The sequence below is a fragment of the Mastigoproctus giganteus genome, chromosome 10 (genome assembly GCF_048544385.1).
Source record: "Mastigoproctus giganteus isolate SK-2022 chromosome 10, ASM4854438v1, whole genome shotgun sequence".
In the NCBI taxonomy this organism is placed as follows: domain Eukaryota; kingdom Metazoa; phylum Arthropoda; class Arachnida; order Uropygi; family Thelyphonidae; genus Mastigoproctus; species Mastigoproctus giganteus.
The window spans coordinates 18,534,752-18,554,127 of NC_143584.1; positions in this window are offsets into that span (position 1 = coordinate 18,534,752).

The following is a 19,376-nucleotide window of genomic DNA, read 5'->3' on the forward strand; positions in this document are numbered from 1 at the left end:
TATATTGAACTGCAGAGGGGTATAAGACAAAGACATATAAAAATAAAAAAAAAAACACGACAGTTTTAAAAAGGTGACTGTGATTAACTATACATCAGTTTTGATAGTCATAATAGTTACTTCGATAAAATTATTAATTAATAAATGCGTAAAACGAGGACTACAATCTATTACTGCAGTTAATAGATGTTGAATGTAATAATTATTCGATTTAAGAAACCATTGATTGCCCTCGTGGGTAGCACAGTTGGTATAGTCACCACCCTCCCAACACAGAGTGGAAAAGACTTGAGTTCGAATCCTGTCAATTGCGAGGAATTTTTATGGGCACTTTTTCACAACATGCTGAGTTAGTCGGTCTAAGGCAGGGATAACACGGTTTTTTCTCCCAGGAAACTTGGGTTTTTTTCTTCTGGAAAATCTCGAGAGAACGAAGGTAATTTACAGACAATATATACAGTGTAATACGGTCTAAGTTACTGATGTCTTAAAGATAACCATTGATTCAACAGAATCTATACAATTATGTGGAATACGAGATGTTCCATATAATAGTAGAATGTATAATGAATATGCTGTTCCAAGTTATACAATTATATAAATAAATTAAAAGGTAGGGCTTGTCCTATCCCTTAGTAGAACTGTATAGTTCTACTAAGGGATAGGACACCGTATCATGCTTTAATACTTAAAATCACCGTAGCATGCTTTAATACTTAAAATCACGGCCTTCTGCCATCAAGAACAACGCAGTTATGTGGGGGAAAACTCCAATTGAAATTCACTAAAATGCGTTGGAAGTTTGTCTTGACATTATGGATGTGAAAAATGTGCGTAGCAGGGTGTGAATGTTTCGTGAAGGACCACAGTTTTGCAAGAACGAAGCTCATCACCCAAGACCAGTCGTTCTGAGGACAACATCCTCCAGGTGAGGGAGAAAGTTGTTTTGGGCAACAAGAGATCAACAGTGGATGAAATCGCAACAGCTGCCGGAATTTGGCAGCGTGCATACCATTCTTCATGAAGATCTCAGAATGAGCAAGTTGTCAACCAGGTGAGTTCCATGGCAGCTTTCTCACAAACAAAAAGACATTATTGTCGAACTGTGTGAAGTAATGCTCATTCGAGATGCTTTCCACATGGATTCTACTGTTTAATCCTAAAACCAAGGGTCAGTCCGCCCACTGGAAGCACGCTGAGTCACCGTTGCCCAAGAAGTTCCATGTTGCAGTAAGAGCGGAAAAACTGACAGTTACAGTTTTCTGGGATATTGATGGAATAATCCTTTCACATTGTGTTCGCAGGGGTACTATAGTGATAGGAAACTCATATGAAGAGATTCTGAAGAAAACGTTCTAGAACCACTTTCGATTTTATCAGAGCATATCGTCTAGGGTCAAGCGGAACCGGTAGTTTCCCACATCTCCGCGATAAGTTCTCTTGTGTTGAATGCAGTACTTTGTAAAGGCCAGATAGTGTGAGTGATATGTGGTTTATGTACTGTAGAGTCATGTTTTCATCTGACCTCTTAGCTTAGACTCCCATGGGACACCGTCGATCCCCATTTACCGTACCCAATCAAGTTCTCTGGTAAGCGAACCCTGACTTCACCTGAGCTTATCAGGTAGGGCCCTGAGAGAGAGAGAGAGAGAGAGAGAGAGAGAGGGGGGTTGCAGGAAGACAGCGCAGGGGTAACAACTTAAGTTATGGGCAATTGAAGGGACAGATGGGCATCCCTGTAGAGGCAACCCACCCTTTCTGTGGGGGGGGGGACTGTTAAAGACAGAAAAAGTATTTAGGGTGGTGAAGCCCATAAGGCGAGGAGTTGGTATGGGAGGTGGGGGTAATGTCCTGGGTGTTGAGAGGAGTTAAAGTTATAGGGTCAGAGTGCCCTATGTGGGAGTGGAAGTCACCATTAGGCTATCGGTCAGGTTATCAGGGCAATTCTCGCCCTATCATGCTACTAAGGTGCAAATTCTTTTTTTTTATAGAAAACAAAACTGAGATTATCCTACATTCTCCATTTTCGCAGACTTCTTTTTAAATTTATATTACTAGGCGGTCCCAATCAACCTTTGACAACTCCCTCGTATATTTAGAATATCATACATACAGTATTAAAGATAGATTTACTATCTTACAAATAATGAGGTACACTGATTCAAAAGTAGGCAACAATGTCGAAGTCCGGCCGATTCTGCATCCAATAGCAAACAAGCAATAATGTACCGAGCCACTCATCTTCAAAGGCTGGGGCTCTGGAGATATACAATTGAAAATAGCATCACCAATCTTACTCACATTCGGTGATAGTATTTTTTCATTCCTGGCACATGGTGACTTTTGGTTGTTTCTAACGATGAAGGATGCTCTTCGTGGCAGAACTTTTGCTAGCCGACAAACAGCTGCTTCAGCCCATAATCCAGTGGACTAAACATACTCCTAAACAAATCTTTGTAGTGGCCTCCACAGCTTGGAAGAAAAAAGTGTGAAAAATGCGTATCCTTCTAGGATTGTGTTTAATAATGACTTCTGTTTCTTGTGTATTTTATGAGAAATAAATTTAGAGACTTTATAACTTGAACGCGCCTCTTAATGTCGTATATCTCTCAAGAATATCTTATTTAAACATAATTAAAAAGTCAGTAAATAAAAACTTAAGTTATGGGCAATAGATGAATGGTTTTAAGCACATCAGTGACTTAAATCTAACTACAACCTCGATTGAAGAGGCCTTCAGAAATTCGTCCACTCATCGACCGGACTAGAATCTAAACGTCCCTATCTACGTTGTAAAGACAAACATTTTCAAAATTTTATGCATTATGACTTTTTATCCCGTATTCTGTGAGTCACGAGTCCAATTTATGAAATATTGAAAAGTTGAAACATTGCCGGCAATCTAACACTTCAGAAAGTTGACATCATAAAAAAATTATAAAATATAAAATTTTTTTCAGCAGTATGTCTCGCTTAAAATATATTTATCAATGCTATACATATTATATAAATTATTGTTGTTAATAAATATTATGTATAAATATATTAAATAATTATCCCTTGCTAATGTTGGGATGAAAATCTCTTATTATCTTGGAAAACAGTTAAGATTCATTTTAGCAATTACTTGTTTACTACTATTAATAAATTTATTCAAAAATGTAATGCCTAAACTCAATCCTAGTTCAAAGAGAGTCTAATTAACTTTCTGAATAAAAACTTTCAGACTGTTTAGAGAAATTCTAAACAGTCTGAATCTTATGGAGTTACTTTTATACCTTTGCCGTTTCCTAAATTAAAATATTGAGTTTTCTTTTAAGTAATTATATTTTCTTTTGCCACAAAATTGCAAAAGTAATAATTAAAAATTTTATAAAAGACTTATGTAATAATTGTGGAACATTTTGCACAGGATCTTCGAAATTTCTCCTCCCTCTGTTTTACTTATAAATTGCGAATGTGGAACAAAAGCCTTAATCTTCGTAAATCAGGAATACTTTCATCTTATCCTAATGACTTTGCTGACACAAAATACAACCCCGGGACTGGATTTAATTATTAGCTGATGTAGAGTCTGCCTAGTGTGGAGGAAGGCTTCCTTCTCGCGAGATTGCTCCGAATGGTAAAGATTTTACGACTGAATCAGTATCGACAGTGCATGAGTGATGTTTTGTCATCTGTCGGGCAAATGTCATTAAGAAACTTAGAACCATCGCGCAAGTCAGATACTACAAACCACAACGAGACGGTGTGGCCGAGGCCCCACGCCTCTACTGTGTGACAAACCCCATTATACATGCATTAGTAGCGGCCGACTGCCACTACGTCTGGTGGCAGAGACAGACACTTTGCAAGATCCGGTCTACCAATGCGCTTAATAAAAGTAATACGCTTAATGGGTCTTTTCTTCCTCCTCCCCTTGTGTGTGTCACCCCACAACCTCCCCCCCACCCATTCTAATTAGTGCACGGCGAGAAAGGGGTTGTTCAGGAGTGCGAAAGAAAATGCGCTTGTTCATCAACAGACCCAAATGCCTAACCAGGCTAACCCTAATGGAAGACATGGCCAACACGTAATTGGATGCTGAGAATTCAAATTCCCGCCTTCGATGTCAAATTATTGGGACGTGTGATTTATTTGGCGGGGGACACACATAGCTCAGGATGAACGAAAGTACTAAATAGACAGAGTAAGAGTGTAATAAAATTAATACACTCAAACCATAATTGACGAGGAGAAAAATTTCCTATTTGGAACTATTCTTCGCACTAAATTCGGGACAGTTTTGGATTGAAAAGAAAGCCGTGGCTAAGCTGTTTGCTAAACAGTAAGAAGAATATTCTATGGTAACATTTTCCTTTTTCTAGTAAAGTTAATTTCTCTGTACATTCCAGATTTCGAATTAATCGTGTTATGTCGATAATGGAACATTGTGGAGAATTTGTGAGAATCCCTCTGGTCGATGAGATCGTGGCGAGGAAAGTCTTGAGTGACTCTGAATTGATATATAATATATCCTCTCTGTACCTTTTATTGTTGTCTTGTCTCACTGCGCTCCCTCTAAACGTTGTGATTCGTGAGGTAATGTCATAATTTTTATTTGAATTTTGAAAATTATATGATAAAAATAATAAAAACATAAATAAGACTAAGCAGGATATCTACTTAGTATTTTTTGTTTTTTTTTGAAAACAGCAAACACGTGAAGTATTAGAACCTATAGTACTCATACCATGCATGGGCCGAAGGTTGAGAATATGAAAGAAGATACTTGTTGACATTAGACTTGAATTGCTGTAGATTGGAAGTGTCAGGAAATACGTATGAAGGAAGGTTGTTCCAGAAAACTGAAGTTGAATGAATACATGAGGAAGAAGAAAAGTTGGTTCTGTAAGTTTGAAGTTGGGCAGTAAAAGGATGTTGACTGGTCGGGGCATGTGTTCGGACTGCTTTGTAAGAGAGAGAGCGGGAATTATAGAAGCCAATTCAGAAGAACAGTGCTCATGGAAGTATCTGTAGAAAAGGCATAGAAACAATACGTCTATGAGACAGAGAGTGGAGAGACTCTGTTAGAGATGAGGCATTAATTAACCTAACTGCCTTATTTTGAATGTAATCTAGAAGCCTGAAAGAGCTTTTGGAGGCACCGCCCCAGACGTTGGAACAATATTCCATGGTAGGACGGATTTGCGATTTGTACAGAGTGAACAATTCTTTGGAAGAAAAGTAATGCCGAGAGCGAAAGAGAAAACCAAGTTTTTTAGATGCAGAAGAAGCAATATTTGTAATGTGCTTGTACCAAGAGAGATTAGAAGTCAGGGTAATCCCCTGACTTCTAATCCATACTGGTGATCGTTGGTCAGATGGAAGGTTTCAAGATAGTTTAAGAGTTGGCGGTTAATTGTTTTTGCCATTACTTTAGAAAGAGTAGAAGTAAGAGCAGCCGCTACTGGGACGATAAATGGATGGGAGGGACTTTTCACTCTTTTTAGAACTGGCCGGATATGAGCAAATTTCCAAGCAGAAGGAAAAACACCTTTGAAATAAGAAAGTGAAAAAAGGCGACACAGAACAGGAGCACAGGTTTTGAGAACAAGTGGAGAAATACCATCAGGACCTGGAGCTTTCTTAGCATCAAGGTTTTTTAAAATCCTTCTGACATCTTTTTAATACAAAGCCACAGGAGGCATTGAATGGAGTGTACTGGGAATGGTAGAGGGGTGGTTTACCAAGATCATCAATACACGAGTTGGAAGAAAAATAGGATGCTAGCAGGTCAGCTCCATCTTTAGCTGAAGTGGCAATAGAACCAATTTGTATTAATAAACACTTTAAAAATACGTTCTGTTTATACTCCTGCACGACCACAAAGGAGCTTACAATTAATTATCTTGACAATGAATATTATCATTACACCATAATCAACAATCACGACTGGCTAAAGGTAAATTAAAATGCTGCACTGACACGTTGATTATGGTACCCTATAGTGAGTACATGTCGGCTTATTATTACTTATTTTTGTTTTCTTACCATTGAAAACTCCATACCTTTTTTTTTTTTTTTTTTAAATTCAAACATCGATAACTTCGTAACCATTTAGAATCGGACACTTGCTCGAAATGACGATATATATATTCAGTGATCACTGAATTATGACTACGCCATCTACAATGAACTATTCTGCATAGCTCACAGTAGAAAAAACCAAACAGCTTCGTACGCAATAGCAGTGGTAATTGGCATCTGATCGTGCAAGTCAAAGTGATAAAGTAGCAGTTATGGGACGTACTAATGATACCAAGAAGTTTCAAAAAGGCATGATTATGGGAGCTCGTGCATCGGGTGATTCCATATGGGAAATTCATGTCTTTTCGGTTTCTCACGGCCCACTGTGGTTAAGGTGTACAAAGAATGGTGTCGGATTATGCAAGGTGGATGTTCGTGGTACGCGAAGGGTGCAGCGGGTTGTACGGGCTGAACGGCAGGTCAGTGTGCGACAGGTGACATCGCAATACATGGGGAATGCAAGAATAAAATCCCAAATGATGTGCCGCACATTAAGATGTATGGGGTTCCACGGCAGACGATCCAAGCTAAGTCACACCCTCTCCTCATAGTCGATGGCGAATGCTATGATAACTGGACACTGGAGAACTGAAAACAAGTGTGCTGGATGAATCCAAATACCTGATGTAACATGCCGACGGACGCCTTCGTGTGTGGCGCCAGCAACACGAGTCCATGGATCAATCGTTCATGGTGCCCGCTATCCAGGCAGGTTGCAGTGATTGCTTAATATAGAGCATGTTTTGATGGCAAGAACTAGGACCCCTGTGCGCATGGACCAACATTTCAGTGGTGAGGTCTACCTGCAGTTATTAGGAGACCATATGCACCTTGCCATGTATTTTTTCCTGGACGGAAACGGGACCTTCCAGGACGATAATGCGCCGTGACATCGGGCCCGCACTTTGCACGAATGGTTCTAGGTGAAGATATCACCCATCTTGATTGGTCTCCAAATTGATGCGACCTCTACACTACGAATAATAAATGATTATCAGGGGGGGGGGAAAGAAAGAAAAGAAATACTGGCACATAAGAAAGCAACAAGGCTACGATTCGAACCTAGGATCGAACTTAATATCCTTCATGTTTATTTTATTTTTTATTATATTTATTTTATTTATTTATTTCTTTTTGTGTACCTCTTTCGACTTCACTTTTCAATAAGAGCAGCCGCTACTGATAAGCGCAAATGAATTCCAATGAATCTTTTGGTATGGTTTGTAGGAATTCGCTAATTTCCTTTCAAATTTATCTGTAACGTTGTATGAAGATTTTTACTAAAAAAGAAAAAATCTGAGTTGTAAATGGAAAGCTAAGAAACCAACTTAAACCATATATTACAATATTTTATATATTATAAATAAAATAAATACCTTGCATTGCTATTGCTGTTATTTCGAATAGCGCGCTCCGTAAGCATTACCTGTGGTTCGGCATGAGTAGACACGCTTATCCACTTGGAATGGTTTGCACCGATCTTACTCGCAGACAAGAACGCCCGCATGTGTCTGGCTAACAGACCGATTTAACTCAGCTGCTTCTACAATATGATTGGGTAAGTCGTTGTGTGAGCACATGTTTTAACGTGTTTGTGCAAGTAGTCTTGGGCATAAAAGGGAGATCACACCGCTTGATTGTTCATCTTATTCACCAGATTTGTTCCCCTGAGACTTTTCTTTTTCCTAAGCTGAAAAACTCTGCGAAAGGAAAGAGATTTTTGAGCATTAAACAGAATGCGACATGCGTTCTGAAAAGTATTACACTCGCTGAGAACAGGGCCGTGCGGTGGATGCGACGAAAAAAGAAACCTGGTCCCAAACTAACCATACCCACGGGTTCCCAATTACCATTGTACGATCCTGGCTCAGAAGCCTCGTGAATTTTTCAGCAATGAACAAAATTATAAGAGATTTTTAGATTTCTCAAAGGCTGCAGATTTGAGAAGTAGGAATATATTAGAATATGATGTAAATTTTTCTTTATTGAAGAGTAGAGTTAGTTTTATTTACTTATTTATTGAATCGTATATATGTATGTAGAACTGAATAGTTGGAGTCTTATTTAAATTATTGAAGTGTATATATGTAGCTGTTGTAGTAGGGTTTTAGGAGCATCAGCGACTAAGGCCATATTGCTTCATGTACACTGTCTGTAAATTGCGTGTTCTGAGATTGATTTGCTGTTTGCTAGAAGAAAAACCCGAGTTTCCAGCAGAAAAACCATGCTACCCTCAGCCACGTTGTGAAAAAGGCCCATGAAAATTCCTCCAGTCATCGACAGGATACAATTGAAGTTTTTATTTAATTTATAGAATTGTAAATATGTATGTAGATATTTATTTAGTATAAATTTCGTAAAAATGATTTTAAAGGGGTTCAGATGATTGACCGGTATGCGGTCCTGGTGGAGGATCATACCTGTGTGTGTCGCTGTTGTCTAAAGCACTTTTGTTGTGCAGGCCCTATTAGCAATCGGACATTTCCTAGAGAAATAACCAACCTGGTTATGGAGTCAAAGTGAACACGAGCATTTATAGAAGAACGGAAAACCAGCTATTTGGATGGATAAAATAAAAGTTCATTAAGGAACCCACAGATGAATAAAAAATATAACATGCACGGATAACGTTTCTTCATTTTCTAAATTTCAGTAGTTTATTGGTACCTTTCAGCATTACACTTAAGCTACAATTATCATTATACGAACTCATTATTATACGAAATATAATTATCATTATATTTTTTAAAATTTTTAATAATTTTTAGTTTTAAAATAATGGTTCCAACTCGTTCCAAAAGAGGGCAGCACCGATTCAATTCTTGAATCCACGAAGAGGCCCAACTGTAGCGTATAAATTATAGTGTCACTGATGCCATAAATAAAGAAACTGCATAAACCTACACTAAATCTTAAAGCTTACATTTTAAGTGCTGTGCAGAAGAAAGTTTTGGTTACTTTTCATCTAATTACAAACCAGCAGACATTCTGAAAACTTCCACTTCTAAAAATTTTCGCCCGAAGGCTAAACAAAAGAACATGGCTTAGAAGAAAAAGGAAGAAAAAAAAAACTTGCCTCTTTGGCAAAAAAGTTCATCTCAAAATATGCGCGTTAGACTTTTACTTTAAAGGCATTGTCTTGTCGGTAGCCGGCACCAAACGTGTCCGTCTGTGTGTTGTCTCTCACACACCGCTGACCGCTGCCTACTGGACACGGAAAGTACATCAACTGACGGAGAGCTTGGCGATTCCCTCAAGAGTCAGCTCCTCGTCTATATTAGGAAGTGAAGAATGAGACGAGAGCTGGGGATGGGAGGGGGGGAGAATGGAGAAGGAAGATAGCTAGGGGAACGAAGGGATAGAATAGAGATTTCTGGTGTGCTGGATTTGTAAGATATTCTCCCCAAGTTTCAGCCTGAGGGGTGTTTGTGTTGTGTTACAGCAGCGCGAGACCAAAGTCATTAGCTGGATTAGGAGGTTTACTTTTCGCTCGGCTGCAACTGGTCATTTCTCTTAAAGTGGGCTTCCCGTTCTTTGTCCATCGGGCATTCACTTTCGAGAAGGGGGTAGGCGGAATAGTGCCGACCAAGTTGGGGGAGGGGAAGTTTCGGAAGAAGAAGAATGGAGTTGTTGATGGACGGCTGATTTGAGATAACAGTTCTGCGCTAATTGTTGAATTTCTTGGCGTCTCTTTCTCTCCCCCTATCCCCAACTTTCCCTTTATTTTTTTATGTTTTTTCCTCCTCCGTGGGTAGTTAACGATGTGAGGTTTAATAGCTGCAGAGGCGAGTAACTAATAATTGTTTAACATTAAGAAAGAAAAATTCTCTTAAGTACTATGTTTTCGGTCGGATGGATGCAACTCAATCCATTAGCTGGTGTCACCTTCAGGAAATGAGAAAGTTAGAAGATGCTGCGACTTGTTTTTTTTAAGGATGTATAGAGAAGGATGGCGGATATTGGAAGGACGAATCTTTTTTTTTTAAGATCAGTAGGCACAGCCATGGAAGTTACCGAGATTCTATTACACCTCCTGAAGTGTTGTAGGAAACGTATACAACTCTGTAGACATCCTACATATCCCAAACACTGTAATCTATAGCAGTAATGCGTAAGAATTACACGTAACTGCTCTAGATTACAGCACACACACATAGTGTTTATATAAATATATACATTTCAAAATGTTGCTGAATTTAATAGTACTGCTCGAGTATCAGGATAAAAAAATACTGCATACATTTCGTTCCTATGACAATAATGTCGATTAAAATGGCAAACTTGGAACAATCTGCATTTCGATGTTGCTCTGGTAACAGGATTTTCTGAGCCGATAACTGATTTTGATTTTTTTTTTTTTTTTTTTTTTGATTTGGTAGTTGTTGGCGCATCGGCTTCTGTGGCCATATTGCACCTCCCAAGGTTTTTGCAGTACTTTGATCCAAGCCCGAGGCGGGAATCGAACCCGCGACCTTTGGGTTGCCGGGTAAGCCGATAACTGTAATACGTTTTTGCAAAGATTTATTTAAAGTTTGAATAACGTATTCATAATTACGTTGAAATCAAGTATTATTTACAGGTTTGTTAAGTGCGTGTCATTCACTCTATGGTACAATGTAGTAATTAAATTAGTACTTAATTATCACTTCCCTCTTTTTATTTTTGCACTTATAAAAAGGAACATAGAAAATATACTTGAATAAAATAAGCTATTTAACATTTTATTGTGAAAAACTTTATATTAAATACCCTAAAAATTGGTGTGAAGGAAAAAGAAAGAAAGCTGAAAAGATGAATTTAAATTATGTGATGAGGGAGAAATTACGAGGAACAATGGAAACATTGTCCGCCAGAATATGAAGTGTTAGAGGACGTGCTCATGCACATGGTTAAACAGCGAAACATGTTACCAGTCAGTAATCCTTCAGCTCCTTAGAATCACACACCTGAATGTGTGTACACACACACTTAAAAATTACGTATACACTTCTGCCAACATTGATTTTGTGGGTTAAGATGTTTATACTGTATGTGATGTGAATGACCGAAATAAAAGGAAGCTTGATTCCACCCAGTGGCACATTCTACTTGTCATCACTTGAGTTTCAGCACTGTCAGTACACTTGCCCTTCAAGTATTTTCTGTGGTCATGCCACTGAACCTTGAAGCCATTGCCAGGGGACTTTGTTACTGCTTCAGGAAATCTCTTCCGACAACAATACTCAACTTCACGCTTAACCTAACCAATAATTGGAAACAAGGCAAGAGTGTATACCCACCTCATTCAAATTTTGCAAGACGGATGGAATACTACCCTAAAGGCTTGGTAACAAAAAGATTCATTCCCAGAATCACCATCACCTTCCCTGTGCAACCTCCTTGGTTTCCAGGTCTTATTGCCACTTATCTTCTCAGCGGACACGGCTTTTTAAACCAGAAGCTTGCTGACTTGGGCCTCACCGACAGTCCATCCTGTGTTTGTGGCGCTTCTGAGGACTGGGAGCATGTGTTCTACCACTGTGAAAATTACGTCAGAAGCATCATACTGGCAAACCTTCACTCCCTTCCAAGTGGAGATGAACATCTTCGTTATGGATGAGCAGTATTACAAAGAACTCTCCACATTTGCACAGGAAGCCTTCACACAGTTCTCTTCTTTCTAGAAACTGAAAGAAAAAACGTTAAAAAAGAAAAAAAAAAAGCAACGTCAATACAGTCCCACTTCGGGGGTCCCACAACGATGTAAACCGCTGCCACATCATCAACTGAACAAAGCACTTACTCTCACCTTCCTGGTACACCGGAAATGAGAACGGTGCAGGCGTCCTCTTCAGGGCGCGGAATCTGTCGACCTGCCAAGGTTTCCAAGGTTTGTCGACCTGAGGGTACACAGGTGCACCCTCACACAACTGAGGGTGCACCTGTGTACCCTCAGTTGGTCAGATGCAGCTGACATCTGACTTTCCAGATGTGGGATGCTAATCTGGCACTGACCTTTGTAGACCTCCCTTGTTCTGAAAGCTGTCTTCCTTTCCCTGGCCTTCGGTGGGCTCCTAGACCAGGGGTGATACCTACTTCTCCTTCCTCCTCCTTTGCCTACTTCAACTGCACCATTTGTACTATCTCTCCCCCCCCCCCTTTTTATTTACTTGGTTTCCTACCAGAAGGCTCAGGCGACCCCGGCGGAGACCAGCCAGAGTACGATGGGCAGCCTGGCTCAACTCCAAGCATCCAGAGACACAACAGAACAAAACACAATACTACATAAATCACACACCACTTTTTTCCTGGCTTTTGCAGTAGTTCTGCATTTCATCACCGAGTACATACGGCGCAGATGCAGGAAGCCACCGGTGCCACCTGACCCTAAATACTATGCCACTACACCACACAAACCACATATCACTCCCACTATCTGGTCTTTAAAGACAACACAAGAGAACTGATCGCGAAGTTGTGGGGAACCACCGGTGCCGCTTAACCCTAAACACTATGTGTATGGGATGGAATTAGTGAAACTGGAATATCGATCAATGATTAAATTTCTGATGAGAGAAAGGAATATTTCTAAATAATGTAAAATTTTTAAAATGGGTTCACTGCAACACAATTTTAGTAAAGTTGTCTTGCAGTAAAATTGTGCTGCAAGTTGTTTATACTCCAGCACGAGGAATTTACAATACATTATCAATACAAACATTATCGTATTTAGCAGTCACGGGCTTGAACCCCAGTTTACTCAAAGAGCCCGTGCTACTACACTCTCGCCAATCGGCTACGTGGAACTAAGAAGTTAACATGGAAAGACGATGAATCAGCTACATATTACCACGTTTAAAAAACTCCAAATATTTCTAACAAAACTGAACTGATGGCTGCGAATGACATAAATATGGATTTGTAGTATTTAACACTAGCTAAAGAGTACGAATTATATGAATTTGATATCCGAATCACTTTGAATGCGATCAACATGAACGACAACAAAAAAAAACTCTCCAAGTGAGTTAGAAGTAAGCCAGATTTGGAAATTTCCACGAAAACGAAATATGGTTGAAGCAAATCCTGACAGCTTCTTTTCAAGAACTGTGGCTGGAGATAAACCATAAGTTCGCGACTAATACTCAAAGATAACACAAGGATTAATAAAGTTAACTAGCTGTAAAATGTGTGATCACAGTGTCATAATGTGTAGTCATCAAATAAGAAAACTAAAATAAAAACAGTTTCGGTCCTCAATTCACACAAAGTTCAAGTTGTTTCCAAGAATTCAGTTTCAAGATACCGAATCATTTTCCTCTCCAGTATTAACCTACTATTCAGTAATTTCTACTTGTTCATACCTTTGAAAAACTACGTGGTTTCCCCTTACCAAGTGAGAATTGGATTGGGTTACTTAGGACCTCTGCCGAGAGAATACTTAGACCATGAGAACTCACTACTGTGTCTGGAAATTGCGTGTATCCTGTGGTTGGTTTTGCTGATGAAAAATAGTAGCGAAACTATTATGCTGTGAGGACTATCACCATAGGAGAAAGTCTGGAGACTGGATGCAGCGGTTATTAAAGAACGCTCTGACTACTGTGGAAGATCTTATGTATACTCAAAGAGAAGATACAAGACCGATCATGAAGTACAACAAAAAAAAAACTATTATATTTAGGCCACCCGAATAATTAAATTCATCTGCCGTGCTGTTGTCTTATGTCTGTTAATTGCGTGCGTTCTATGGTCGATTTGTCTGCTTTGCTGGATGAAAAACCCCAGTTTCTGGGGGGAAAACCTTGCTATCTACGTCTGAGACCGACTAACTCAGCCACGGAGTGAAAAAAGCCCATTAAAGTTCCTCGCGTCATCGACGGGATTCGAACCCGGGCCTTTTCCACCCAGTGTGGGAAGGACGGTGACGCTGCCACGGTGCTACACGCGCAGACGATCATGAAATACATCGAGTCTTACACTGATGCCATCCTCTCATATACTGCAGAAATCTGAACAGTGATACCACACAGTTCTCTCAAAAACTGTGGGCGCTGCAGTTGTGGGTACTAATGTAGGAGAATCGTTGGTAGTAGCTGCCATGCTCTACCTACAAAAATTCACTTTGTAGATCTTGCTAACACGCTAGTAGTTCAAATACAAATTCGCAAGGTCAGTGTCTTACTCAGTGGATCGAGGTTGAGAAGTAATCTCTGCCCTAATGAATCATTCCAGGATGTAGGACATTGTTGCTTGGAAAATACCAGCTATAGATCTCAGTAACAGGCCGTCACTTTGCTCAAGTTTTAACAGACAAAGCCTGCATAAGAAGCACTAACCAAGTCAAGTACTGTCCATTACAGAAGCCTATCAACTGGATTTCGATCTCTGGTCTGTGGATAACAACTACCGTGGCGACACTACTGCAAAGGTGCAGAACGCCTGTTTAATTAGGCCGGTAGTTCATGACATTGAACAGGCGTTCTGTAACGTCAGTTTAATGACGTGAACCACCGGCCGAAACTGAAACTGGGACTTTGTAATGTAATGTGTGTACCGAAATCGCATTTTGTTTGTAGTTATATCTGTTGTATGATCATTAAGTCAGTAATTTCTAAGTCGCTCACTTTTATTTTTGTTCAAACCGAAAAAGCTATAACTTCTTTTTCTCGAGTTTCACTAGAGTTACAACTCCAGTAACTTGAGTTACAAACACTGATACTGTATGTCAACTTTTCAAATAAAAAATATAGGCCCTCGCGGGTAGGCACCATGATTATAATTACCGTCCTCTCACAGCGGGTGGAAAAGGCTTGAGTTCCAGTCTGCTCAATGATGTGAGGAATTTTTATCAGCTTTTTTTTTTTTTTACAGCGTGGCCGAGTTAGTCGGAGGCAAGTGTTGCATGGTTTCTCCTCTCAGAAATTCGGGTTTTTCGTCAAGCAAACAGGCAAATCGACAACAGAATACACGATTTACAGACAAAGTATACTAACATCTCATACACTTAGTTGTTTTGGCCTTTAACACACACATAACCTAACCTGTGATCACGTGGGTTTGAACCGCGGTCAATTCAAACGTGTGTATTACTGTAATCCTGGAATTGACCATTCTGTTCCGTCACACCGTTAACGATGGAGGTATCGATTCTCATTCTTGTATTAGGGCTGACACAAGCTCAGTGAAGTTCCTAACAGGGAAAAGGCCTGTGATTGGAAGACTTCGCCCGACAGCAGCAATGTCCCCCTCCCGACCCTGCACGACAGATTTGTTCCCCGTCAAAACCTATAGAAAATTCACAATATAAACGACCTTTGCATGTTTCAAAACACTTTTATTGATAAAATATTTAATAACGTGTGGCCCACCCCTCTGGCTTTACTCATTGCATCCTCTTAAGTGGCGCCTCCGTAGCCAGGTGGGAAGGAGCAGCGGTGCGTAGCACACGCTTCTTGATTAGACCGGGGTTCGAGCCCATGACCACCAAATACGGAGGATGCGGAAAGGTCAGGGAATAACCACCGCATATCCCCGGAGCAATATGGCCTTAGTTGCTAATGCTCCTAAAAACCAAATAACAAACAATTTGGTTTTTAGGAGCATTAGCAACAACAAACAAACATCCTCTTAAGTAGACTCCGAAAGAAATCTTAATAATAGAAGCATTTCTCCTTCGATTCAGGTAGTGATTGCGGGCGTATTGGCTTGGCCAGAAGCAGCTTCTAGTTCATCCCAATGGTATTCAATTGGATTAAGGTCAGAGCTTTAGGCAGGCAATGAAGCTTTTACACGCCTCTTTCTGAAAATCGAGCCACTACAGGCATTACAATATGATATGCGCACTGTAATGCTGAAAAAGAAAAGGACCCTGCTTATGCTGATGTCGTGGTGTAGGTATAGGAACAGCAGAATTGTCCAGAAGGCATGTACTACATGGCATTCCTTGATCAAAGAATGGTTTAAGCCCAAACCACTAGAAACAACTCCAGATGGTAACAGCACCTTTGACAGACTTCCCAGTTGGGAAGCCACACTAGTAAATAACGTTCTTCTGGCATGAAAATGAAGTCACAAAATCGTGACCTGTGATTCTTCACTCCATAAAACAGCTTTCTAACGTTCCAAGTATTAACTATAACAGTCATGCACACGAATCGAAGCTGTGCATTGAGTGTTGTGATGTTTTGTGTTCTGCAGGGGCTTCCGTAAAATCCAATGCAATGTAGTTCCCTTTTATCGTCCTTGTTCTAATACAGTTCCTGTAGCCTTCCTGAATTCCAGGTTGACAGTATTTGATGAGGATTGACGGGATCTAAGTACAACTCTAAGTGGTATGCATGGATGCAGGTCTTACTCTAGATTCAGAAACCTCGGAAGCACTTTCCCTGTTGTGAAGCCTCTATGCCGCCTCGCAGTTAAGGCGAGATAGCGGTCATCTTGCCCGAAGATGACATCTGGGACGGCTTGGAACAGGTGTTTGAGAGATAGTTTGAATGCTTTGGAACTAGTTCCAAAGCACTCACACTATCTCTCAGTTTACAGCGCTACTAATCACATTTAGTCACCTGGTGACTTTAGTTTAATTCTGTCCTGCATCCAGTCTCCTTAACCTCAAATAATCTGCTCTCAATCTCAGAGAATCACCCAACCGGTGTCTTTGTGATATTTTTTACAATGATGGTTATCTCGAAATCGATAATGCGAACTATAAACGCAAAAAGGGGCTCGAAAACAGTTTATTTATCTGGTTATCTTCTTTGCATGCTATAACTGGGTGTGCGGTTACGATTTCGGTATTCCAATAGGGTATATGTGTTTTTGTAAAGGGCGGCTCCTAGAACGTGAGTTCAACTCCTCGTTCCAATAGGGTATAGTTGGTTTCGAAACTCATCAGAGTAGGAAGAACTTTTATAGGCTTTTTCAGACAGTGTCGGAGTTTTGTCGGCCGAAGTTGTATCGCCCCCCCCAGAAATTATAAGGTTTTCATTCAGCAAAACAGGCAAAACGGACCAAAACATCAAGCAATTTACAGACAAAACACACTGACACCTCATAACCTTAGTTGCTTTGGAGACGGCAGAGATTGTTCTCTCTCATAAACGACTAATATTTAGTTCTATTGTTGTTTATTTAAAAATGTATTCGCTTTTTTGTGTTTGTTCCATAGCTTTTTGAGTACCAGTGCATTTTCGTTCAAACTAGTCAAAAATTGGTGCCAAGTTTATCGCGCAGGCCGCAGCCAGGAGCAAAATTACAAATTCTGTTCCCGTTGTCTTTAACAATTATGCCAAACCAATCTTCCGGGTCTCCTAATCCTTTGGGGTGGTGGAGGACAAGGAGGTATAGTAGTTTCGCTACTGATATCTTCTGTAGTTGAAGCACAAAAGTGGGCCTGCCTACACTATCAAAATCGTGTTTTTGGTTATTCGGTTATCTGAATTTTTAAAAATAATCAGTAAACTTTTTAAAGAAATTCTTATTGGTTTTATGCAACGTTTCTCCAAAGATATCACTGGATTTTTAGTTGAGTATATATGGAGAAAAGATAATTTAAGAAAATATATACATGGAATAAAAGAGCTCACTCTGTTTAAAAAGCATTCTGTTTCTTGAGGAAAGCAGTGGGATACGTAGGTCAGATTTGGTTGCCCTTACACCCTTTCGATGCACCTTGATAGTTTGTATGATTCGTTAACCCATTATGCTATATAATGGGATACTGTACGTACCTATGTTTGATCCTAGTGATTTTTCCATCTACAATTTTCATGCCATCAATCATCTAGACACAAGCTCTACATTTCATTCTTTCTATTACAAAAATGGATGGACTTGGTGAATTCCCAAACATAAATTTTCTTTCAGCAATGTACATTTTACCATTAATATGACAACTGGCCTTTTCTCTTTTACCAACACGACATTTCAGCGCATTTTCGTCCATCAAAAAATGGACAGTTGACAAGTAGAGTGAGGGACCGAGGGAGATGGTGGAGATAGGCCGTTGTTTATATATGCAAATATCCTTTCCTCTTGTCCGTTTCCGTTGTCGAAAGAAAAATAAGCGAACCATTTCTTCGACTGTCGCTTTCCGTGTTGAACATTGGTTACAATGCTTCCCCCTGCAGAGAGCGTCTCCTCTTAGAACAAGCGGTTTGAAAAGTCGAGTATTTGTGTAGCAGTACCGGAGCTCGCTAGCGAACTCCAACTCTGGTGGCTACGTGCGTTCGTATTACCCAAGGGCATAGATGTCAGGCGTCAATTTGGCTAATACACGAAGTGCGTCCTCTTTTGCAGAGTAGGTCGTGTCCCCAGGAGGGCCCTGTGTAAAGGAAGGTGACACATGGGGGGTACCTCGTGCTGCCACTTCAGTGTTTTGAGGTAGTCATTATTATGCAAACAGAGGCGCGAGCCATTCATCCTCCCCCTTTATCATCAATCCTCTTTTCACAATGTTTCTCTTCCTCTATCAACAGCTACCTACTCTTGAATACTATAGATAGATGGAGAGATATATTTTGTTATCGTTACTCCCAAGCATACGTGGCTAAAATACCTAAATACATCGGCAAGTTAAAATATAGCCGCGCAAAAAAGATATCGTGGTACTGTAGCTTTGCATTTAAATTTAAAGGAGTTTATTTACTGGTGTATTTTGAACTTTGTATTTTCTCTTTGTATTTCTTGATGGTGAATTAATGTCACTGCAATGATAGGCAATTTAAACAAAACAGAATTCACTATTTTAGTGAAAACCTGGCTTCGTATTCTTCAGTTTACATTTTTTTCTTTACAATGTAACCTTGTTGAGGCAAAAAAATTATTTAAAATTGTTATTATTCATATAGTGGATGTGTGATATTTTTTACATATTTTAAATTACTCAGCTGGATCGTTTCAATTTGTTTTCTGATTTTATAAGGACTTGGAGATATGACGACCATGGAAGTTTGGACTATATGCAACAATATAAGCAAAAATATGTAAATCGAAGAGGTCACATGGTGCGCGATGTGTGCATGAAAGTGACCCATGTATATCAGTCCATCGGCAATGAGGATAAGAGCTCACGGACTTCCAAAGAGGTATGATTGTCGGTGCGCGTTTAGCAGGTGTTACAAACGAGAGACATCTGCACTTTCGAGTTCAAAGACAAATGCTGTTTTTATTGGATAATGAATGGAATGGTTCCCGGAAAACATCCGTGAAAATATTCAACTGTGGCCGAAAATTTAAGGTGACGGAGCGAGGCGTCTGGAGAGAATTATCGTCGGCAAAAAATGAAGGAACAATTAGCTTCTGCATTTAATGAGGGCACATTACAC